Genomic DNA, 25,041 nt, shown 5'->3' with positions numbered 1-25,041 from the left:
GAGACTGGCTTGGCGGGTCAGCCAGAGCAGGGAGATGACAGAAGTGTGCAGGACTTCTTGCCAGACTGTCACCTCCCACAGGACATACACAAAGCCACCCAACTCAGGGCAGGCTGTGACTAATGAGCAAATCAAGTAGATAATTTTTTGCTGCAGCTGAGCGGGTCCCTCCCGCGGGTGGAGCAGCCTGGGCCACAGAGCAGGATTAGAGCATCTTCTGGTGTTGAGATCACTGTTTCAAATTAGGTGAGCGCAGCCAAGCAGCTGGGGACGGAGCGTGTGGTTCTGCTCGGGGAGGGAGCCACGGGAGGCGTGCGCTCACCCCCTCTCCGTGTGTGATCAGATGAGGCCAGGGAGCAGTGAGCCGGCCTGTCCCCAGACTGTGAAGTCGGGAGAGGGCTCAGGCCGGCTGTGCTGGAGTGGCTCGGGCAGGCCAGGAGCAGGACCGGCTGGGTGACTGCGAGTTGTTGTTGTGGTTCTCAGAGGAGATCTAAACCTTCGAAGGCCGAGTGTGTGGCCCCGGGAATTCCCCCAGGCTTGTGACATCCAGTGGCCCAAACGGAGGTATACTCAGCCTTCTACAGACAGGGACGACCTCGTACGTAACATACCAACCTGGAGCCCTGGTGTCTTCCATAGCGCACAGCCTGGGTCTGGATGTCCAACATCCTGCAGGCATTTTCTTGGGTGCCGCCATTGTGCGATGGCCCCGGGCCCTCCGGTGGTCTCAGCTTTCGTTTATTTTCCTATCTGGAACGGTCTCCTTAAGGGGGTGCAGGCACGTACCCCAGACCAAAAGTAGGCTGGGGCCTTATTGCAGTGCCCCTGACGGACACCGACATCCTCTTTATGACTCACAGCAAGCCAGGTGTCTGACTTTGCTCAGGGCAGTGGTCGCCGGAGCCTCCATTTTCACTAACGCCTGGGTCACTGCACGTGTTAGAGTCCGAGTTCATGTGTGCCTCCATGTGTGCCTCCATTTCTTAATGCAGGAAAATGAACGTCCATCTCTGTTTCTGGCCTGATCACATAAAGACAAGATGGTGGAACCCGCATAGGCCAACCTTTGGATACCACGGTGGCTTCCAGGTGAGCACAGAGGTGAAGGTGTTAGGCCCCAGGGTGTGCCATCCCTCAGGGCCTTTCTACTGAACCCCGACCACACGCACTCACGTCATTTGATCAAGGGCATCTCCTGTTTTCCAGTGACCCGGGGTGTTGATGGGGATTAGCATAGCTATAGAAAGACCACGCCAAAATACACGGAAGTGTCTGTGACCTCATTTATACGAACTCAAACTGCTTACCATCTGTGCTGGGAAACAGAGGATGCTTGTGCATGTGTGTGTATGTGTGTGCATGTTTCCTAAAAGAGCACAACTGAAATATTTGGTTGAAGAGTGGAGAACTAAAGGAAACAATTGGGGAAGACCATCGATTGATCAGCAGCCATGCTGTATTTGGTGTGGGCTTGAAAGGAATCATTCATCATAAGCAATCAAAAAGAGAACGGAGGAGAGAGCAAACACTTCCCGCCCTTAAATCGCTCACTGTTGCCTTTCACGGGAACAGTTTCTCACACAGAAAAATCTGTTTTCGGTTGGACTGAAAAACTGCCCCATGAGTCATAAACGTCTCTATATTTGTAAGGCTCTTCACAGTTGACAAAGCATTTTTGCAAAGTTTTTTTCATTTGATCCTACCCACGGGGTGGAATGACTAATCCAAGACCGCACAGACAGAGAAAATGGCACAGCGGAGCCGGATTCCGACCCCAGTGAGGCCTTGGTGAGTTCACGGGGTGGCTGGATCTCTGGGACCAAGGCTGCTGTGATCGTCTGGGGTGGGGGGGGTGGGGAGCTGTTGAGCTTGACGTAGGAGAGGTTCATATTTTACATATTTTACATCTTGCCCTGATTTTGGATCTAGGAAAAAGTCTCAACCTCATTTTCCATCCCAGGCTGAGGGCGGTGACATGGGCCTCAGCCTCAGCAAGCATAAAGGGTCAAGTGGGCTTTCTTATTCTATGGGTAAAGGGATCGTGTCAATATCCAAACAGCAAAAAATGGATTCCTGGAGTAGTTTTCAGACACAGCCGTTCATCTGACTCATTCCTTTCAGGAGCAATTCTGTTTCACCTCCCCAAAGGGGGGTCATTCCATTCCCCCCTCTCAGCCCCGCCCCCCAGTGCCTGTTAGCTCCCACAATGGGAGATGAGCTCCACCAACAGTGCAAACCCACTATCAGCTTTGCTTTAGCATGGATATTTCTTTAAGTTTTTATTTTAATTCCAGTTAGTTAGCATACAGTGCTATATTAGTTCCAGGTGTTATATTAGTTCCACTGTATGATACAGTGATTCAACACTTACATACATCAGCCGGGGCTCATCAGGCCAAGTGCACTCCTTTGTCCCCCTCACCTGTTTCCCCCATGTCCCCCCTGCCCCCCACCTCCCTTCTGGGAAGCCTCAGTTTGTTCTCTAAAGCGAAGACTCTGTTTCTGGGTTTGTCTCCCTTGTTCCTCCCTTTGCTCTCTTGTTTCTTACATTCCATGTATGAGGGGAAATCGTACGGCGTTTGTCTTCCTCTGAGTGACTTATTCCACTTAGCATTATCCTCTCTTGCTCCGTCCATGTCATTGCAAATGGCTGAATAATATTTGGGGAAGTTCCTCACTGTTTTGCACAGCGGCCTGCACCAGTTTGCCTTCCCACCGGCGGTGCAACAAGGTTCCTTTTTCTCCACATTCTTGCCAATATCCGTTGCTTCTTCTGTTGCTGATTTTAGCCATTCTGGCAGGTGTGGGGTGACATCTCATTGTAGCTCTGATTTGCATTCTCCTGCTGATCAGTGGTGATGAGCGTGTTTTCAGGGCTCTTTTGGTCACCTGGATGTTGTCTTTGCAGAAATGTCTGATAATGTCTTCCGCCCGTGTTTTAATTGGATTTTCGTGTGCGTCGAGTTTTGTAAGTTCTTTCTATATTTTGGATACCAACCCCTTATCAGATGTGCCGTTCGCAAATACCTTCTCCCATTTGGCAGCTGCCTTTTTGTTTTCTTGTTCCCTTCACTGTGCAGAAGCTTTGTATTTTTTTTTTAATTTAAAAAAAAATTTTTTTTTTTAACGTTTATTGATTTTTGAGACAGAGAGAGACAGAGCATGAATGCGGGAGGGTCAGAGAGAGAGGGAGACACAGAATCGGAAACAGGCTCCAGGCTCTGAGCTGTCAGCGCAGAGCCCGACGCGGGGCTCGAACTCACGGACCGCGAGATCGTGACCGGAGCCGAAGTCGGCCGCCCAACCGACTGAGCCACCCAGGCGCCCCGAAGCTTTGTATTTTGATGTAGTCCTAATAGTTAATTTTTGCTTTTGTTTTCCTTGCCTCAGGAGACCTATCTAAAAAAAAAGTGGCTACAGCCTATGTCAGAGAAGTTACTGCCTGTGCCCTTTTCTAGGATATTTATGGTTCCAGGTCTCACATTTGGGTCTTTAGTCCATTTTGAATTTCTTTTGTGTGTGGTGTAAGAAAGTGGTCCAGTCTCATTCTTTGGCCTGTGGCTGTCCAGTTTTCCCAACACCATTTGTTGAAGACACTGTCTTTTTTCCACTGGATATTCTTTCCTGTTTTGTCGAAGATTAATTGACCATAAAATTGTGAGTTTCTTTCTGGGTTTTCAATTCTGTTCCATTGATCTCTGTGCCCCTTTCTGTGCTGGTACTATACTGTTTTGATTACTTCAGCTTTGTAATGTAACTTGGAGTCTGGAATTGTGATGCCTCCGGCTTTGCTTTTCCATTTTAAGATTGCTTGGGCTATTCAGGGTCTTCTGTGGTTCCATACAAATTTTAGAATCGTTTGTGATCGTCCTGTGAAAAATGCTGTTGGGATTTTGGTAGGGATTGCATTGAATGTGTAGATTCGGCATGGGTATTTCATGGTTTCTAGATCATTCCCATCCCTGGGGCACAGAGGTCATCCTCAGAAGCATGGAGGTTAATACTATGAATATAAATATGAACATGAAGCAAAGGCCTTTATAAAGTAGAACCCAATGTTTCATTGTTTCAATGCATTTTGTTATTAAATAAATAAGTATTGTGAATTACATTGAAACTACTGAAATCTGCAAGTCAGCATCTGTTCCTTTTAAGGCAACAACTTGAATTTGTCATTATTATTATTATTGTTAGAGGCTACAGAGTCTTTTTCTGTGCTTCAGTCAGGAATGTAATTTGAATTTGCCACTGTCTGCCTACCCCGGACCTGTTATTGGCTTCCTGTTTCTATGTGTGTTCAATGCTCATCATCTCTGGACACAGGCGAGCAGCTAATATTGCTAAGAATATCACTCTGCACAAACTTGCCATTTCTTTGTTTCCTTTGTAAATCATTATGCTAATAATATCAATCATTCCCCCCCCCCCCCCCCCGTGTTCCCCTGAAATTTCATGTGTGGAACTGAGCTGATACAATGAAATGGACCAAAGATGCAGACGCCTTTTTTTACTTCTTGCCTGGCTAAATTTACCCTAGGATACCTCAGAGGCAACTAGCCATTCAGGACATACACTTCTTGACCGTGGCACGTGCGTGTTCAACTTCCTAGCGCTGACTTCCCCACTGTTACCACTGACAGTGAACTCCTCGGCGGGCGAGAGGAGCGGCCCCCCTTCACACACAATCAGCACCAGCTGTAGTCCAATTAAACTCAACAGTGAACAGGTGTTCACTGTAATGACTTCCACACAAAAGCACGCTTCCATTTAATACTCTTTGCATCCGATACACTAACAGCCCCAATGAAAGGGAGTAGTAGAAAAAGAGATGGAGTTCAGTGTAGGGAAAACAGCAACCCCCAGACTCCTTCACAATCAGCATCAGAAGCCCCAATTAGCCTCAACATTTCCCAGGTGTCCGCGGGAGGGTATTTTTATGCAGAACATATTCAAGTCAATTGTCTCTCAAGAACTTCTTTGAAGACATTTTGAAGTTTTGCAAATTCAGCCAGCTTGCTCATATTACTGTTACCACCACTATTTAATGGCTTTCAGGATTCTACCCTGCTAGACATGCATGGGCAGAGTATATATTTTTTAAAGTTTGTGTATTGATTTTGAGAGAGGGGGAGGGGCGGAGAGTGAGGGAGAGAGAGAATCCCAAGTAGGTGCCGCACTGTCAGCGCAGAGCCGGATGAGGGACTTGAACTCAGGAGCCGTGAGATCACGACCTGAGCAGAAATCAAGAGTCAGACATTTAACCTACTGAGCCACCCAGGTGCCCCGGGCAGAGGTATTAATCACACTCCTGTAAATCCTAAAAATGCTCTCATCCCATTTGATGCTCTTCCTCCCAAATTCTTTTATATTCCAGGTCAGTGTTCCGTTTGAAATGGAGAAATCTAGGAAGCACTTCTTGGGAGGAGACGCCTGCAAGTGTTCTTACTCCTATCGGGTTCCATCAGTTATTGAACGTCCACAGTGTGCGTTGCCAGGGAGAAGAGGAAGGACGACAGACACATCGCCTGCTGCTGGGAATCAATGCGGGACTGGTTGACAGCTCAGGACCCAATCAGAGTCACTTCCGTGGCCCACCCCAGGCTTGATGGAGGCTGGCTAATTACAGGGGACTCTGGTAAGTGAGTTGGTGGCCCTCTGGCCAGACCCCTCACCCTATGGCGTGGTGGCCACTACCAGTGGTGGCCCTTCTCTGACTTTGTGTTTCACAGAGATTCGTCGCCTCTAAGGACAGGGGAGACATGGGGTGAGCAGGTCCGAGAATTCTGAATTCTGCCTCTCGGTTCAGTCAAGGAGTTAGACACATTCCCAACGTACCGTACAGATCCTGGTGCCGAAAGCTATTTTTCAGTTTCTCCGGAACCAATTCGATAACTCACACCAGAAGGAAACCTGTGTAAAAACCAATCTCAGGGGGCGCCTGGGTGGCGCAGTCGGTTAAGCGTCCGACTTCAGCCAGGTCACGATCTCGCGGTCCATGAGTTCGAGCCCCGCGTCGGGCTCTGGGCTGATGGCTCAGAGCCTGGAGCCTGTTTCCGATTCTGTGTCTCCCTCTCTCTCTGCCCCTCCCCCGTTCATGCTCTGTCTCTCTCTGTCCCAAAAATAAATAAACGTTGAAAAAAAAAATTAAAACAAACAAACAAACCAATCTCAGATGTGGAGCAAATGCTGGTGAGGGTGTGAACTGGTAGAATCACACTGGAAAACGAGTGGGTTTCCATAACCAAAGCTGCACTTGGGAGCAGATAGCTCCATTCCCAGTTACGATTGCAACAGTGTTGGTGGTAGGCAGACACTAAGATGTGACCTTCTTCTAACCAGCAAAATACAACAATTATGATGGGATATGGCTTCTCTGATTACGTTTCCTAAAACTGTAACTTCTATCTTGCTAGCATGTTCTCTCTATTGCCTTCTTGGCTTCCACGCTTTGATGTCGGAGAGAGAGCCTTATATGGCACGGAACTAAATGTGACCTTTGGCCAATAGCCAGCTAGGCACTGAGGCCTTCAGTCCAATAGTCTTCCAGAAATTGAGTTATGCCAACCGCAGTGGGAGCTTGGAAGTAAATCCTTCCCCAGTTTGGACTTCAAATGAGATCCCAGCCCTTGCTGACACCTTGATTCTGCTTTGTGAGGGACCCTGAAGCAGACGATCTAGCTAAGCTGTGTTCAGACTCTTGATTCACAGAAACTGAGATAATGTGTGTGGTTTGAATTGTGTGGTAATTGGTTCCACAGCAATAGGTAACAAATTCAGAGATGCTTACAAATGTGCACCCAGGGACACGTATACGAATTTTCATAGCAGCATTCTTCGTGATACCCAAATCATAAAGAACTCAAAAGTTCATGGACGATAAAATGGATAAGTACATTGTAGTATATTCATAGAGTGGACCACTGTAAGCGCTGTGAGAGTAACTAACCCTAGCTACCTGCAACGATATGGGTGAGTCTCACAAGTAATTGGGTGGGAAAAACCAGACACAGAAGAGTACACACTGTATGGTCCAATTTACATAAAGTTCTACAACAGGCAAAACTAATCTGTCATCCTGTTTGAAACTTAGGATGGCGACTCCTTTGGGGGTTAGGTAGCTACAGGGAAGGTACATAGGGAAGCTTTTGAGATGCTGATAAATGTCCTGTTTCTTCAATCTGGGGGCTGGTTACAGGACTGGTTTACACACGTTTATGTACGTATTTGGTTATAAATTAAAAAGTTTTTACAACACCGCCTTTCTTTTTCTAGCAGGTGATCTTTTCAGCACGGGATATTCATAGATGTGTGCTCAGAGGGGTGCATTATCTTTGCAGGCACAGTGTCAGTCATACATCAGGAAAGGAGAGCATTGATTTCAAATGCCTCATTTAACAGAAGAGGTAAAGTGAGTTGCAGAAGTCAAGCTTCCAATCATTTGTCAGAGCTGCAAGTGCAAAGCAGGTCTCTTGTATATTCTGGTTCGATGTGAGTGCAGTCTGGCTGTGGACCATCTTTCATGGTTCTCCATGCTTGAGTCCCTTTCTTCACCACCCTGTGAAATTGCCTGTTGATGTTGCAAACTGAGTTAAAGATTGCTTTCCCAGACTGACCGGTGTCTGGCTTGGGCTTGGGCTTTAAACTGACCAGTATCCAAGAAGGAGCTTCTTGGTATCCTGTTTTCATGCTTCTACCTTGTTCTGTTGCACTGGAACCCTCCTTGCCATTTGTTTCCAGGCCTGTTTCTTGCACCATGGCTAGTGATCTTTACCTGACCCTCTATCCACAGTCTGGTTCTCACCCAGCACAACTGAAACTCAATACCTTTCCTGGTGCTGAACTTGGCGAACTTTCTTGGCTTTGATTAGGACTCATCTTTCAGTGTGTATTTGCTGCTAGCAGCTCTGGGTTATGACCTTGACTGGGAAGCCTGCAATCATCTTACTGAGTCTGCCTCAGTCTCTGCAAAAGAGGAGAGAAGTATTTTTTTTTTTCGATCAAAGATCTACAAATATTCAATATCTCCATGTTCCAAATAAGTTCTTACATTCCATTTTAGGAAAATATCTGCTGGTGTAGGCAGAGAGGAGCATGAACTACCTGCCTTTCCCCCCTTTTCTCTTTTCTAAGATCTGAGACCTATGTTATAAAATCAACACAATGAATGAGATCAGACATATACAAATACACCTTAGAGACAAAGAGTCAGCCATGTCATAAGAAGGCAAAGGATGGATGTGACAATAACCCCATTGATGGTCTGGCTAAAGAAAGAATATGTCAGTCAGAAAGAATATGTCAATCAGAAAGCTGGTGGGCACAGAACTTGGAGGACAAGCCAGAGGGAACCCTGAAAACCTGGTATGAATGTTCCAGGGGTAATGGCTTCATCAGGTCCCAGCCATGTGATGCCGTTAAGCTTTCAAGTCATCTAACTAAACTGTCCTTGCTCTGATTCCAGACTCACTAAGGAGATTTCCAATTATAATCGACTTCCTGTGTAGATTTTCTGTAGGGAAAAAAGGTGCTGGGGAGAAGAGTGTGAGTATTTGATCTTTCTGACAACTGCACATCCCCTTGTTGATAGAGGTATCGACATTTTGGTGAGAAGTTTTGGTGTTTTCTGAATTTAGTTCACAGAAGTCAGCTCTCCCAAGGCAGGCAGATCCTGGAACACTAACAAGATTGAATTTTTGGACTTGCACATCTTCTGGCCAGACCTCGGACTGTGAAAAATTCATTAAGATAATGCCACTTTGGAAGGCCTCTTGGTAGACAGCCAGCCAGCCATTTCCTGGTAATATTCAACATGGCTTTGGGCCCATTTTCAAAATCATGATGGTACCTAACTGGATTGAGAGGATGAGAAAGGGAACAGAGAGAAGAGGAGATAAATTGGGTAGTCCATTCAAATTGGTTTCCATCGAGGCTACAGATGGAAATGGAATCTTATTGAAAATGGACTACTTATTTGTTTCTTAAATGAGGATAGATACCCTTCTGGGAATATGTGGTAATTTTCTTGGGATGAGTAAAGATAGGCGATAAAACTCAGCACAACTTTCTGGAAGATTAACTTTTCTCCCTGGTTTGGGGAGATGGAGAAGTTAAGACATTAACTAAAGAGGTAAAATTACCCAGAGTTTGTTGCTGGGTAATCAGGGATTATATTTACCAGCTTCTCTTGCATTTAATTGGGGCCATGTGATGACATTTTGCTCAAGGGATGTGGGGAGGATGGCTGTTAATTTTGGGCTGAAGCAATTAAGCACTTCTCTCCCCATCTCACAGTTGAATGGAGAGGTTGCAGAGGCTCTGAAGGAGGGTAGAGTCACAAGGCCACAGGGCAGGTTGTCCACCCACCAGCCACACCCACACAGACTTTAGGTAAGTGAATATACATCTAAAGTGTTAAACCACTGAGGGTTTGGGCTTGATCAGTTACAACAGATAACATTACTCTCATAGAACTGAGCAGTGATTTAAATATTTCTACATGAAAACAAATAGTCATATAATAGCATATGAACTTTACATGAATTCTTAAATTCATGAAAACCGAAGCTTCAAAGACCTATGTTGCTCATGGCAGGCTGTTGGCACATCCCTTGGTGCCTACAGAGTGACACGTTCACTCTCCTCTGTGGTTGGGGGAACTTGATGCTTGATAAAGGCCAGAAAAATTCACATAATAGGGAGTAAAAGCTGTGGTGGTCCTCCAGACTGTAGAGTCTGTAGTATATGCTCATTCAAGCCAAGATCGAAGTAGGCAAAGTTAGATTTCAGGTAACCTCTTTCCAGTCCCCTACCCTCAAACTCCCATGGATAATACTGCCTATCAATGTATTGGCCTGCTTTTTTTAAGGCAAAACCCTCATGTTTTGGACTCTTACTAAATTGTGAATGTTCATTTCAGTTTATGTTCCCTTAGGAGCCTATGAGGTGAGGCTGATATGTCCAAAGAGTTCAGGCTAAGTGGCAGGTATGGCAAATACATGGCATTTCTCATACCAATCTCCTTTCCACATCCCTGCAGTCATTGGTGATTTTGGCATGGTACTACTTTCTAGTGAGCCAGGTGGGGCTTCACAGCCTTCTCAGGCCAGAGCTCCAGGCACTCCTATGAATCTATCAGTGCTGGCTCTTGAGTTGGATTCAACTTGCCATTCTGGATGAAAGGTAGATCATAGTAGTTTCATGACTATCTCTCCTGGACAATATTTGCCTTCCAACACTTCTCTTTACTCCCTTAATCTAGTAGAGGAACCTGGAAATTTCTAGCACACTGGCAGCTCCAGTAGGGAAGAGAGTTGGGACAGGGACCATTTTTCCATTGCTCTTTGGATTATACCACTAACCTGCTTCCTTTCAATTGGATTTAATTAAATAGTTACTGTATTTATTTATTTATTTATTTATTTATTCATTTATTTATTTAGAGAGAATGTGAGTGCACAGGGGAGGGGCAGAGGAAGAGGGTGAGAGAGACTCTCAAGCAGGCTCCACCCTGGGTGTGGAGCCCAACATTGGGCTTGACCCCACGACTGGAAGATCATGAAGTGAGCCAAAATCAAGAGTTGGATACTCAACCAACTGAGTCACACAGATGCCCCAATAGATACCGTATTTATTTCACTTACAGTAAAGCAGGCTTTATCTAGCAAATCACACTTAACTCCATTACCAGCAAGTTTTTATTGAGTACCTGCTGTGTACATGGCAACAAACTAAGTGCTCAGAAGTTTCTTCTGTGATTATGTTGACTTATAATCATCATATAGGGTAGCTCTGTTCTCTCTCTCTATCTTTCTTCCCATTTTTTCTCTGGGTTCCTGACTTCCTGGAGGAACCCTCTTGTTCTGCTGTCCACACCACCTGAGCTGTCTTGACTGCACTCAGACCCCTCTCATTGCCCTTCCTCAAGCGTGCTGTGTGGAGAGAGCACTTTTTCACTGTGCTGGCTGTGAGGACAGGTTTGCCCTACTCTTCCCCTCCTCAGTGTTTCTAAGCCATGGCTTTCTCATGGGTCCACAACTCTCCCTGAAGGGACCCAGTAGTCTCTGCTGGTGGCCCATCAGACTGTTTTGTCACAACCTCCTTCAGTGCTGCTTCACTGAAGTGCTGCTGGGGCAAAAAGAGCAAGTTTTAAATTTCCCTCTGTCTCTGTCTCTCTCTCTTTTTTTGAGGGGAGGAGACTTCCGTGGGTAAGATTTCTTTCCCACCCACCCATTCCACATCAAGTTATAGACCAGTAAGAGCAGATAAATCTCTTTCCCACCAGTGAAATGTGTTTAACTAGATGAGTGTGGCCGCCAAGCAGAGCTGTAGCCATCCTGGCAGCTGCAGGAGAGATTGGGGGAAGGCAGCTGCCAGGAATTAGGGTTGGACACATGCCTCCAGGTGACAGCCACATGCATGGACCCAGTTACTAATGCTCCCACTTAAACCTTGGAAACAGAGTTAGAAAGGCACAGCCAGGTGGGCAGAGGGCAAACCTCAGCTTCCCCCAGCTGGGGCTACCTGTTGGGTGTTGGGATTCCATAAGGCTGAGCTATGGGGGGAATGGGACTTTGGTGCCTACCCTGCTAGCTGTGGACACCACACCACAGTGGGAAGGGCTGAAAACATATGATTAGTTAATGAAAACTTGGATTTTGCAGAAAACAGTCAAATCTGTGGAAGGGTGGCAGCTGCTACTTTGAGCTAAAGCCCTAGGCAAGCCCTAAAGTTGTGGGATCTGCATATTTCCCTCACCCCTACCTAGGAGGCCAGCATAGAGCAGTCATTGTAGGGCTTTCCTGGAGGCATCAGGAAGCGAGGGGTAGTGATTTGTTTAGATTTGTCTGGATAGTTGCAGGTTGCCAAATCACACAGACAGCTGCAGTCAGTTGCTTTCTTCATGCTGTTCAATCCATGCCATGCACTTTATCAGCTGCATCTCTGCTCTCCCCTGGACATCTTGGGAAATTATCACAACTTCATAGGCAGGGTTCTGAGTTGGCTCGTTTTCTGCAATATTGCTCATTTGCTCAACTACATTGTTAGCTGGAAGATGATAACTGACTTCAGCTTCATTTTTCCAACTTGAGCATTTGTTTATGGAATCTATGTAGGAGAACAACAGACTATGTGCATCACTCTTTCCCCGCCTCAACATGCCTTTTTCCAGAAGTAGTGGTGATAGGAGTGAGAAAGAGAAATTCAATTACATATGCACCAGGAATTTGACATAATAGGAATTCCGTGGGCAGCCTGGCTTTATCTGCCCAGAATTCCGCTGGATAAAAGCAAAACACTTTTTTTTTTTTTCATGAATCCCTCTTTTTGGTCACTTTCCTGATAGGGTAGGGGTAAAGTCTGGGAGCTGGCCTTTGTTGTTGCCTTTCTATCTTTTGCAAGGGTCAACCTGCAATGGTCCTATTTATATTTATAGGAGGCTGTGGCCCTGGCACAGAGTGGAGTATGGAAGTTAGGCTGTTTGTAAGAAGTTAGGCAAGAGTTGGTAAGTTTCCCTTCCTTGATCATCAATTTGGCTTAAATCAAATCATGGAATCTTACCACTGAGTGGAACCCTATTTAAATCCTTTCATTTTATAGATAAGAAACCTGAAGTGCAGAGAGATGAGTTACATTGATAAAGATCTAGATCAGTGGCAGTGATGTCCAAGTTTATCAGGTATCCAGGCTTATGGAGTTTCCAGGTGTATCAGGTCTCCAGGTATACCAATTATGTTTTCTGGGCACAAACAACAGAAACCAACTCTGGCAACTTTACTGGAAGTTTATTGAAAGTTTATCTGGAAGGACACTGGAAGCTTCCAAAGATGGCAAAGAACCTAGAGAACCAGATCTGAAAATGGATTTGAGACAAGGCATCTCAGAAGGCTAGGATGGGAGGCACTGAAGGAGCATCTGCTATTAGGAGAATTTGGCCTCCACTTTCTCAGTCTCGTGTAACTCTACTGACTTCTCAGTTTACTTTTGCGAGAGCAAAATTAAGACAGGTCATTTGGCTGCACCTTGGCTAGGGGAAAACATGGTACCTGATAATAGTCACAGAAGAGAATATCCAATGGAGAGGAAATGATTCTCTTAAAATCTCAGTGCCTTTCAGAAGGTCCTTTGGGAGGACTTCAAAACAAATATCCACAACATTTGCCCACCAACCTCTTGGTTTCATACATTGGTTCATGGAGGGCTTTTTGACACCTCTGTTCATTATAGAGCTTACCAATTTTTTTTTTTCAAAATACCGCATAAATCCATGTCTCTATAGCCCTTACCTGGGGCAGAGCCTGTTCATTATCTCCCAGTAGCCGTTGTCTTCTTCTTCCCTTTAGACCTCAATCATCTTGAAATTCATTCAGATAACATGGTCTGCCCAAGTGGAGATATTTGCCTTTGCAATTAGATGTGCCCAGGGAACTATGTCTAAATCAACAGGAGGTAAGTTAAAGAGATGATGTGATCCCTAGGGTATCTCCTTTCAAAAGAAATTACTTGTAGTCTCTCTGCCCTTTCTCTCACCTTAGGTTAACATAATTAGAGTATTCATGATCCTTCCTTGGCCCATGCTTGGCTATCTATCCATTCATAAGCCCAAGTGTATTTATTTTTTATGCTATAGGCCACTGTGAACACATGTCACAGCACAAAAACTAGAATTATGAAAATATGTTACATTTATGGTTTCCTCCAATCTGCTTTCTTGCCTTCTCTCAACCTAAGTAACCAGCATTCTGAGTCCTGTATTTATCATTTCTTTGCTTGCTTTTTTAGATTGTTTTATCTTGTTATATGTCAGGGTTTGATCATAGAAACAGAACCACAGGAGTGATATAGAAGATGGAATTTATTACAGAGATTCAACTCCATGTAGTTGCCCCAGCTAGTTAAATTATTGCTATATGGTTATTGTTTGGTGCTGGACCTAGACCAAGAGTTGGAGAAGCTGAAGGAAAAGACCTAGCAGGAGCTGAGGAGGTATGGCTTCAACTGATGCCCCAGGAGCTGCACTCGCTGGGCCAGGATTCACAGAAGGTCGAGGAGAAAATGGAGTTGCTGTGGACTCACCTGCTGCCACATGTCAACATGATGAGCCAGCAGGTCTGTGGCAATGTGTGGGTTGCAACAATGCCTGGTACCTTGTATCAGCCTCTGAACATAAGGAAGGCCCACCTTCTAAATATTGTTCAAAATATCTTCTGAGGGCCTTGCCAACCCAGAACTATGCAGGAAAGGGAATTCTGGGAAATGTAGTTCTAGCTTGTAGTTAAGCTGACATAGCATAAATTGATCCACATGTACAAAGGAAACTTTTTAAAAAGTTGCTTTTAATTTGATAAAAAGCATATTATGCCGCATATATCCATTTAGGACTTGCTCTTTAACAACTCAACATTATGTTTTTAGGATTTATTCATACTGCTGTGTAAAGCTTTAGCTTAATCTTGTTGACCTGTTGTATACTATTGTGTGAATGCATCATAGTTACTTCATCTACTCTCTTGTTGATGGGTATTTGGATTATTTCCAGGTGTTTAAGTTAGCTTGGGCTGCTATAACAAAGTATCAGGGTTTGGGTGGCTTCAACAACAGATGTTTGTTTCTCACAGTCCTAGAAGCTGGGAAGTCCAAGATCAAGGTGCTGGCCATTCAGTTCTCAGTGAGGTTCCTCTTCCTGGCTGGAAGATGGCCACCTTCTTGCTTGTCCTCACATGGTAGAGAAAGAGAGAGCTCTGATTTCTCTTCTTGTAAGGACGTTAATCCCGTCATGGAGGTCCCACCCTCACGACTTCATGATCTAAACCTATTTACCTCCCAAAGACCTCACCTTCAGCTATCACACTGGGGGAGTTAGGGCTCCCACATATGAGTTTTGTACAGACACAAACATTCAGTCCATATCACCGGGTTTTGCTCTTGCAAGCAGCATTACTAAGAATGTCCTTGTGGCTGTCACCAGGTGTTCAAGGGCAGAAGTCTCTCATAATTTCACGCCAGTAGTACAGCTGCTGGGCCTGACGTGGGGAGACCTTGCATCTTGGTTTTCCTGGGACAATACGAGTTATGCTTATTGTCCAAGAATGATAATTTTTTTTAATTTTATTTTTTATTTTTTAAAATTTACATCCAAATTGGTTAGCATATAGTACAACAATGATTTCGGGAGTAGATTCTTTAGTGCCCCTTACCCATTTAGCCCATCCCCCCTCCCAGAACCTCTCCCATAACCCTGAGTTTGTTCTCCATATTTATGAGTCTCTTCTGTTTTGTCCCCCATTTGCAACTACGGTGGAAGAATGATTAGTATATATTGCCCTTATCTTTTCCCTACTTGCTGCTTGTTTTCACTTTCATTTGACAAACAGAAGTTTTATTTTTTTAATTTTTAAAAGTGTTTATTTTGAGAAAGAGACAGTGTGAGCAGAAGAGGGGTGTAGAGAGAGGGAGAAACAGAAACCCAAGCAGGCTCTGTGCTGTCAGCGCAGAGCCTAATGTGGGGCTTGATCTCACAAACATGAGATCACGACCTGAGTGGAAATCAAGAGTTGAATGCTTAACCACCTGAGCCACTCAGGGGCTCTGACAAATAAAAGTTTTAAATTTTAGTATTGCCAAATTTATAAATGTTTGTATGGTTAGCATTTTTTTTTTTTGAGTATTGTTTAAGAAATTCTTCTCTATCTCAGTCGGAAAGATATTTACCTATGATTTTTGTTAAGACTTTTAATATCTTAGTTTTTGTAGTTAGGCTCTTAATACATGTGGAGTTAATTTTGGTATATGTTGTGATAGAGGAATCTAATTTCATATTTTTCTGCGTGGATAACCTTTTTTTTTTTTTTTTTTATCGTATCTTGCTGTATTTATTTTCTCACCGATCTGGCAGGCCACCTCTGTCCTACACCAAAGTTTCATACGTGTGTGGGTCTATGTCTGAGCTCCATATTCCATTTTATGCCCTGTTTGTCTGACCCAGTCCTGATATCATCCTGTCTTAATTATTGTAGTTTCACAAAAAAGCATGGTACCTGGTGGGGCAAATCTTCCCTGCCTGCTCTCTGCTTCATAAAACCCCAGGGTATTTTTTTTTTTTTTTCCTTTTACTCTTTCATTGAAATTTTAAAATCAGTTTACCACGTTCCATGAAAGTGCATGTTAGTGTTTTGCTTAGAACTTTATTGAACTGGGGAGATAGACAAGACTATGCAATTGCCTTCCTATTCACAATGTGATCTATCCTTTCATTTCCTTGGCTCATCTTATTGGCTACTAATAAAGTTTTATCATTCTCCCTGTACAGGTTTTACATATATATTTATATTTATTTCTAGGTTCTCGGGATACTTTGAAACTGTTGTAAATTTTGTCTTCTTTTTAATTACGTTTTCTGGTTGTTTATTCCAACAATACAGAAATGCAATTGACTTTCACTAAACTTGGTTACTATTTCTAATAATTTGCTCATAGATCTTTTTCGCTTTTCTGGGCAAACAGTTATGCAGTTATGTCACCTGAAAATAATGACAGTTCTATTTCTTCCTTTATATTTCTTCCTTCTTTTTTCTTTTTCTTTTTTTTTCTTCTTCTTCTCCTTTTGTTGTTGTTGTTGTTGTTGTTGGCCAAGACCTTAAATATCATGCAGAATAGAAATGATAAGGCTGGACTGTCTTGACTCAATTTCTGATTTTAAAGAGAATTATTCTTTAAAAAAATTTTTTTTATGTTTATTTTTGACAGAGAGAGAGAGAGAGAGAGAGAGACAGAGCATGAGTGGGGGAGGGGCAGAGACACACACACACACACACACACACACACACACACACACACACAGACTCTGAAGCAGGCTCCCTGGAGCCTGTTAGCACAGAGCCTGAGGTGGGGCTCGAACTCACGGACCATGAGATCATGACCTGAGCTGAAGTCGGACGCTCAACCGACTGAGCCACCCAGGTGCCCCTAAAGAGAATTATTCTAGTGTTTTCCCATTTCGGATGAAGTTTTAAAGTTATTTTAAAATAACTTTCAGGCTAGGGAATTTCCCTCCATTCTAGGTTTGCTGAGATTTTTTTGAAAAATCTTTATTATGGTAAAATATATATAACATAGAATTTGCCATTTTAACTATTTTAAGCATACAATTCAGTGGCCTTACCTTCACACTGCTACATAACCATCACCACTGTGTTTTTCCAAAACCTTCTCACCACCCCAAAAAGAAACTCTGTAGCTACTAAGTAGTAACGTCTTCCACTCCCCCACCAGGCCTTGATAATCTCTAATCTACTTTCTGTCTCTATAAATTTGCTTATTCTATATATTTCATATAAGTGGAATCATACAATATATGCTCTTTTGTGCCTGGATTCTTTCAGCTAGTATCAAGTTTTGATGGTTCATCCATGTCATATCATGTATCAGAACTTCATTCCTTTTTATGGTTGAATAATATTCCATTCTGTGTCTAAACTACATTTTGTTAATCCATTCATCTGTTCATGGACACTTGGGTTGTTTCCACCTTTTGGCTATTGTGAATAATTACTTGAGTTTCTTTTTTTTTTTTTTTTGACTTGAGAGAGAAAGAGAGAGAGAGAGAGAGGGAACGAACACATGAGCAGGGGAGAGGGGCAAAGGGAGAGAGAGAATCTCAAGCAGGCTCCACGCTCAGCCGAGGTGGGGCTCAATCCCACAACCCTGGGATCAAGACCTGAGCCAAAATCAAGAGTCAGATAGATGCTCAACTGGCTGAGCCACCCAGGTGCCCCAAGAGTTACTTTTTAAATCATGACTTTATGTTGAATTTTATAACTGTTTTGTTTGTGTCTGTTGAAATGATCGTGGATATGTGTTGTCTTTTGCTCTGGTAGCATGTGAATGACAGTTCAAGTCATGCGCGGTCTCCATCACTTTACTGGCCATCAGCCCTTTCTCAGGAAGCTTCTGGAGGATATGCTCCACCAAACTGAGGTTGTAAACCAAGACATGGGAGGAAGACATGGGAGACAGGAAACAGAAGACTCAACAAAGGAGAGAGGAGGAGCCCTGTGACAACCATGTACCCAGAACTGAGGTGCTGAGGGCAATCTGGAACAGGTCAGATGGACCCAGTAGGGATTTATTCAGTAAGATGACATTGAGAGTCTCTCTGTGCATTCATAAACATGGAAAAGAGGAGAGTGTTGAGTTGATTAGTGGTAACAATGTTAATCACAAGAAAGCAAAATGTTAATGTCAGACAAAACGGAAAAAAAAAATGTGTGCAGGCAAGAAAAAGTAATCATGGGATAGCTCGTGGCTCATCTGTAAAGAGAGTTTATTTAGTCATAGATATAAACACAGAATATTAATCGATCTAAAAATGTGATGCAGTGTCTTGGAGAATTGAGGGCAGGAGGAGTGCATGTGTGTGGTAGGGATGGAGGCATCTGACAAAAAAAGAGCTAACTCCTCAGCTCCCATAGTGAGAAGTCTGTGCATAATGCCTAAAAAAGAACAATCAGGACTTAGAAATACAAACATGTTATTTGCTGATATGGACATAAATACCCAAAGAACTCATGGAAAGAATTGAAATCAGTTGCCTCTGGGGAAAGGATAAAGGGGGGCAGGGGCTGATATTTGTGGCAACAAGTCTAATTTTTTTACAGTTTATTTAGAGAGGGAGAGAGAGAGAGAGAGAGAGCTGGGGAGGGGCAGAGAGAGAGGGAGAGAGAGAGAATCCCAGGCAGGCTCCCCGCTGCCAGTGCAGATGCTGAGGCGAGGTTCGATCCCACAAGCTGTGAGATCATGACCTGAGCTGAAATCAAGAGCTGGACACTTAGCCAACGGAGCCACCCAGGTGTCCCTGCAACAAGTCTTAAGGAACTATTTGGCTCTGTAAATTTTGTGCCTGTATAACTTTGACAAAAACTAAATTAAAAAGAAATGAGGGGTGCCTGGGTGGCTCAGTCGGTTGGGCGTCTGACTTCGGCTCAGGTCACGATCTCGCGGTTTGTGAGTTCGAGCCCCACGTCGGGCTCTGTGCTGACAGCTCGGAGCCTGGAGCCAGCCTCGGATTCTGTGTCTCCCTCTCTCTCTGCCCCTCCCCTGCTTGCACTCTGTCTCTCTCCCTCTCAAAAGTAAATATACATTAAAAAAATTTTAAAAAAAATGAAACACTTTCTTCTCTATCATCCTTGCATCTAATCAATCACCAAGTGTCTCCAGAATGTACCTCAAATCCACCCTCTTCTTACATCTCTTTTATTCATGTGGCTCTTTGAACTTCTGTCTGTTTCAAAGGAAAGTTTTAAGGAACTATTCAAATAAGCACGTGACTCTTTAAAATCAAGAGGAACCAAGGTTTATTTATTTATTTAAAAAATTTTTTTAATGTTTATTTATTTTTGGGACAGAGAGAGACAGAGCATGAATGGGGGAGGGGCAGAGAGAGAGGGAGACACAGGATCGGAAGCAGGCTCCAGGCTCTGAGCCATCAGCCCAGAGCCCGACGCGGGGCTCGAACTCACGGACCGCGAGATCATGACCTGAGCTGAAGTCGGATGCTTAACCGACTGAGCCACCCAGGCGCCCCACAAGAGGAACCAAGGTTTAAAATGAGATTTCGGAAGGAGAACAGGCCCATAGACAGGCATCCTATCAACTTCCTGCCTCTAACCTGAATCCACACCTATCCCCGCTTGTCTCCTGCTTCAGTGAAGAAGGCTCTCCTCCCACCTGAGAACCATTTCCTGCTATCAGCCTCTTATACCTCCAGAGGCATTTACTTCACTTTCTTGATTATCTCCTCTCCTCTGGCCCCTTCCTATGAACATTTCAACAAACCTTTGTCTCCACCACCCCCCCTTTTTTTTTTAAATACTTCCTTGATCTCTCAGCTCCTTCAAGCTACAATTGTACTCTTTTACTCCATTCATCCTTTCAGTATTTGTTGAGTGCCTACTCTGAGCTGCTCACTGTTTCGGGCCCAGGGCCTCAGTCCTTGCTCCCAGGGCGCTTTTAGCCTAGTTGGGGAGTTTATAGTCTAGTTGGGGAGGTCAACCTTAAACATCCACACAAATAATTCGTTGCACTTGTGTTAAGTGATACTGCAGAGGAAAGTGAAGTGGGTACAAGAGAGTGTAATAATGAAATCCAATCTCATGGGGAATCAGAGGAGAAGGTGAGGAACCAGAAAGCCTTCACTGAGGACATGCCATTTAAGCTGAGCCTTGAAGGAGGAGTACAAGTTGATTGGTCTGGGGGTTGAGATGGGGTGGAGGGAAGAATGAACTCTAGGCAGAGGGAACAGTGTGGATGATTGACCCTGATTTTGGAAGGCCTGAAAGGGGAACCGTGTGGCTGAGTTATGCTGAGCAAAGGGTTGGTGACACCAAGTCAACTTGTGTTCGGTTCGAGGGATGGGCAGGGGTCTCTTTAGGCCTCAGTGAGGATTTGGGATTTTAGCGCAAATTCTTTGAATCAACATTCGCTTAGTCATCCCGTATTCACTCATCCCACCACACCTCTTTCCCACCTTAGTGAAAATCCTGTTTCTAGGTCACTAATGAGCCCTGTTGCTAAATTCAGTGGACTTTGTCTTTCATGTAATTCACTTACTTTCATTCAACAACTATTCAGGGAATCCTGACCCTGTTGACTTGTCTCTGGAATTATCCACTTTCCCTGACTTCTGTTTTTCTCTTACTTTTTAGTTAGTTTTTTGTCTTTTTTTCTCACCTTTTTCTGCCCACTCTTAAAACGTTGGTGTTTCTATAAAGTCCGTCCTAAGGGCTCTCTGATCTTCTCACGGTACTAGATGTATTTTAGATCGTCAAATTCTCTCTGTTCTGGTCCTGTAATTGCATGACTCCTTTGGTCTTGAATGCTTTTTCTCTCCACCCTTCTACTTCTGCTGGTGTTTCTCTCCATTCTTTGGCTTCCGCTTAATTGCAGCCTCCACGAGAAAGTGGTTTCTCTGAGTGGATTTATAAACTACCATGGTTTCAAAAAGCTCATACGTGCTCTTGACTCCCAACTGTGGCTACAGAACCCAGATTTCCTTCCTGAGCTGTGGACCTACGCATTCCACTCCCTATCTAACAACCACATGTGAATGTCCTTCTGACACCTATAGGCCAACCTGTGCAAAACAACTTTTCTTCCTTCCATATCTGCTCCTTCTCTGGGCTTCTCTGTGTGCATGAATTACATGATCATTCACTTATTTGCTTGAGCCAGAGTGTCATCATTACCTCTCTCTCCCCCAGGCTCCCATTCACCCTACTCTTAAGCCCTTTTGCTCCAAAAGAACTCTGTCCTCTTTCCCCATACCCAGTGCCGTTCATTATCCCAGTCGAGGCAATTATTGATTATCGCCTCTCTGCTTTTTTGGCAGAGACTCTAGCTGGTGCCTTTCTCTGTTATTGCCCTCCTGTAACACATTGTTCACATTGTAGGCAAAGAGATCTTTGGAAAATGCAAATTTCCCTTTCTCCTGTTTCATATCTTATCCTGGCTCCTCAATACCCTTAGCATAAATGTCAAACTCTGTGAAGTAACTTACAAGGCCCCATTAGGTCTGTGGGCTGCTTATCTCTCCAGCATCCACTCTCGTGCACTCTTTCCCCTGCCACAAGGCTGAAACTTTATTTTAGTTCCTCCTTATTTAGTTCTTTTACCACTGGTCCTTGGCACAAGTGTTCCCTTTATCTTGTACACTTTTTATTCTACCCCATCCACTTCGTTTGTTGATTTCTACTTGCCCTTCACCTTTCTGCTTAGATGTTACTGCTACCAGGCAACGTTCTCTGACATCCCTTGCCAAGTTTTGATGAGTGGCCCCTGCTGTGGGCCCCAAAGGATCCTTTATCTCCCTCATCATAGCAATTACTAAACTGGATAGTGATTGGGTTGTTTATTCCCAACTAGGCTGTAAACTATCAGGACAAAGATTATATCTGTCTTCTTCACCATTTTAACCTCAGTCCCCAACCCAGTACTTGGCCCTCGGGATGCTCAGCAAATATTTGTTGATGGACTCGCTGGATGTGTTACCCAATGTTCTTTTGGGACCTGGGGCTCCCTTGCAGGGCCGCGCCAGGGTGAAGAATGTTAAAAGCTGTATTTACGGTCTCATTGTTTTTAAAGTCCACTTGTGGTCTCTGATTGTCTTAAAGTTCCAGAGCATTAGAACTAATGGACGTAGTTCGTTAGCTCCAGATGTGCCCAGGCCAACCCCATGTGCAAACGGGGCACCACATCAAAGGAGGAGGAAGAGGGTACCAGCTGCCAGAGGCACCAACAGCAGGGATGGTGGAGTGACAGAGTACAGAGAGTGGTGAGCTACCCAGAGCAGGGCTGGCTCTGCTCTTGGTTAAAAATCATGCTAGCTTAACTGCACTGGGTTTCATGTGGGACCACAATAATAGAGTCAGGGAGGTTAGGCAGGAAATTCTCAGATCCTCTTAGAGAGATGTTCTCGAAGTGTGGTCCAGGTTCCCTGGTGGTCTGCAAAGCTGGTCTCCTGTCGGGTGAATGTTAATGTTAAGCTTTTGTTGCTGGTATAAGTGAGTAATTATTTATGATGGCGCTCCTTTGGTGTTTCAGTGAAAGCCCTCCCATTCTTCTCTTGAATTCTCCGTTTGCCTGAGGATGGTGAGTAGGAGCTGCGAGGGTGGCATCTTTGTCTCACTGTGAGCAGGGACGTCTGAGAGGCGTGGCCTTGAGGGGTGACTTGGCCAGAAAAGGGATCGAAGCCAGGAAATCATCCCACATCTTTCTCTGTTGCCCCAGAGCCATTCTTCACGGGGCTGGCTGCTAGCCTCTAGCTTCTGGCTGCCTGGAGTGGAAATTGTAGGAGGAGAACTGGAATTACCCAGAAAGTGTGTTTTTTTTTCTGAGACTGCCACAGTGCAGCTACCATTAGGTCAGCAGGAAGCCACTGTTGATGATAGTGGTGATGATAAGGGTAAATGAGTGCTTAGGCTCATCTGTGCAATTTTAGACCAGGCTCTCTGGTAGCAGAAGGGTCTAGTTATTGTTTTCCACTCTTTCTGCTCTGGAAAATCCATTCACTCACTCACTCAGTCATTAGTGTTTTTTTGTTTTTGTGTTTTGAGAAACTATTACGTAGGAGGCCCAGAGCTTGACTCTGAGATAACACTGGTAAAGAAAACAGATTTGGCTCCTGACTTCATGGAACTTGCAGTCTATCAGGGAAGGTGAAGAGCCGCCAGATAAAGACCCAGCTGCTTAATCACAAATGGCAATGTGAGCTGTAAAGCAAAGTAACAGGGTGCCCCGAGAAAAATGGGGCAATGTAATTTAGATTGAGGGGTCAGAGAAGGCTTCTCGGAGAAGGCAAAGAGGGGAGCAGAGAGCATCTTGGGCAGAAGAAATGTGCACAGGGTAAAGCCTCAGTGGAGCCAAGAAAGATGAAAGCGGCCGGAAAAGTGAGCCAGGAAGAGGTGACGGGCAAGGCGAAGGTGAAGCGACAGGCAAAGGCCAGGTGATGCAGGCCCTTGAAGGTCACGTGAAGGATGTTGCGCTTTATCGTAAGCACAGTGGACAGCTGATGAAAAGTTTTAGGCAAGGAAATAATATACTTTTAGGAGATTACTTTGGCATCTTTGTGAAAATAAATAGGGGGCAAGAGTGGAGCAAGGAATAAAAAGTAGTGAAATACTGATGCATGCTGCAACATGGATGAACCTTGAAAGCGTTCTGCTAAATGAAAGAAGCCAGACACAAAAGGTCACATATTGTGTGATTGCATTTATATGAAGTGTCCAGATAGATAAATCTATGGAGACAGAAAGCAGATGAGTGGCTGCCCGGGGCTGGGGGGGAAGTGATTGCTGAATGGAGATGAGCTTTCCTTTTGGGGTCATGAAAATGATCTGCAGCTAGATAGTGGTGATGGCTGCACAACATTGTGAATGTACTAAATACCACTCAGTTGGGCACTTTACAATGGTTAAAATGGTGAATTTTATATACGTGTGTTTTACCATGAAATAAAGGTTAAAAAAAAAAGAATAAAAGCAAGGAAACCGGTTAGGAATCCATTGCCTTTGTCTGGTGAAAGCCAAGCGTGGCTTGGACCATGGTGGTGGGAGTAGACAGAGGAAAAAAGTGAATGGATTAGGGATATATTTTGGAAGAAGAGCTAAGAGGACTTGGTGATGGATCGGTGATGGAGAGCAATGGGGAGAGAGGTTTAAGGGATCACCTGCAAGTTTCTGGCTTGAACAACTTGCTGGGCTGCAGAAGGGTTGGGTGGGAAGGTCAGGCGTAAGGAGTGGTGGGGGAGGGCAGATCCAGAGCCTATATTTGGACAGGTTAAGTTTGAGGTTCCCATGAAACATCTAAGAGAGTTGTCCAGTCAGCAGTGGGTCTGTAATCCTTTAAGTGGGCTCAGGAAGGTGACCTGGGTTTGAACTGTGGGCCTGTAGGTAAGTGCAGTCACTCAGGGAGACCGTGGAGGTGAGAGAGGAGAGGGCCAGGACTGCAGAGAGTCCTGTAGATGAGGAGGTGCTAATGAGAAAATTAAGAAGGGAGGTAGGGAGGATGGTAGCCGGAGAGCCAAGAGAAGAGAGAACAGGAGTGTTAAATGAGGAGGAAGATGGCAGCATCTGGAACCCACTATGGGCTTCTGAGCAGAGATTAGTGGTAAGGACAATAATGAACATTTAGAGTCCCAGTCCACCAGACACTGGGCTCAAATGCTTCACATGACTTCTGATTAATAACTATCATATTGTCTTTTTTACAAATAAGGAAACTGAGGCATAAAGGAGTTGAACTTGCCCGAGGCCACGCAGCTAGTAAGCAGTGGAGCCAGGTCTCACCCCTGGTTCTTGCTGACTCCAGGATCTACAAGTAATCTCTACCCTCACTGCCTTGACTCCTGGCCCATACGGATGAAGACGGATGTGCTTTAGGCTCACCGTTGATGTATTAAAGCTTAGATCGAGAGGTCTCACCTTATTGGCAAAAAACCCCCCGAAAACAGCTTTGTTTTTCCAGTAACTCCTACCAGCTGTGCTCTGTCGA

General features: G+C 44.5%; 1 long non-coding RNA gene across 1 annotated transcript; it reads left to right on the top strand.

Moving 5' to 3' along the window:
- The first annotated feature begins 1,686 nt into the window (after window positions 1-1,686).
- On the top strand, window positions 1,687-18,248 carry LOC121030958 (uncharacterized). The gene is made up of 6 exons (XR_005790478.1): window positions 1,687-1,788; window positions 5,375-5,635; window positions 9,292-9,387; window positions 13,341-13,446; window positions 13,935-14,106; window positions 17,874-18,248. It is a non-coding gene; the product is annotated as an uncharacterized LOC121030958 (long non-coding RNA).
- The last annotated feature ends 6,793 nt before the right edge of the window (window positions 18,249-25,041 follow it).

The sequence above is a fragment of the Herpailurus yagouaroundi genome, unplaced genomic scaffold (genome assembly GCF_014898765.1).
Source record: "Herpailurus yagouaroundi ecotype Mexico unplaced genomic scaffold, PumYag 140, whole genome shotgun sequence".
NCBI classification, from domain to species: domain Eukaryota; kingdom Metazoa; phylum Chordata; class Mammalia; order Carnivora; family Felidae; genus Herpailurus; species Herpailurus yagouaroundi.
The sequence above is the reverse complement of the archived record's forward strand: the minus strand, read 5'-3'. Positions and strand labels throughout refer to the sequence as shown.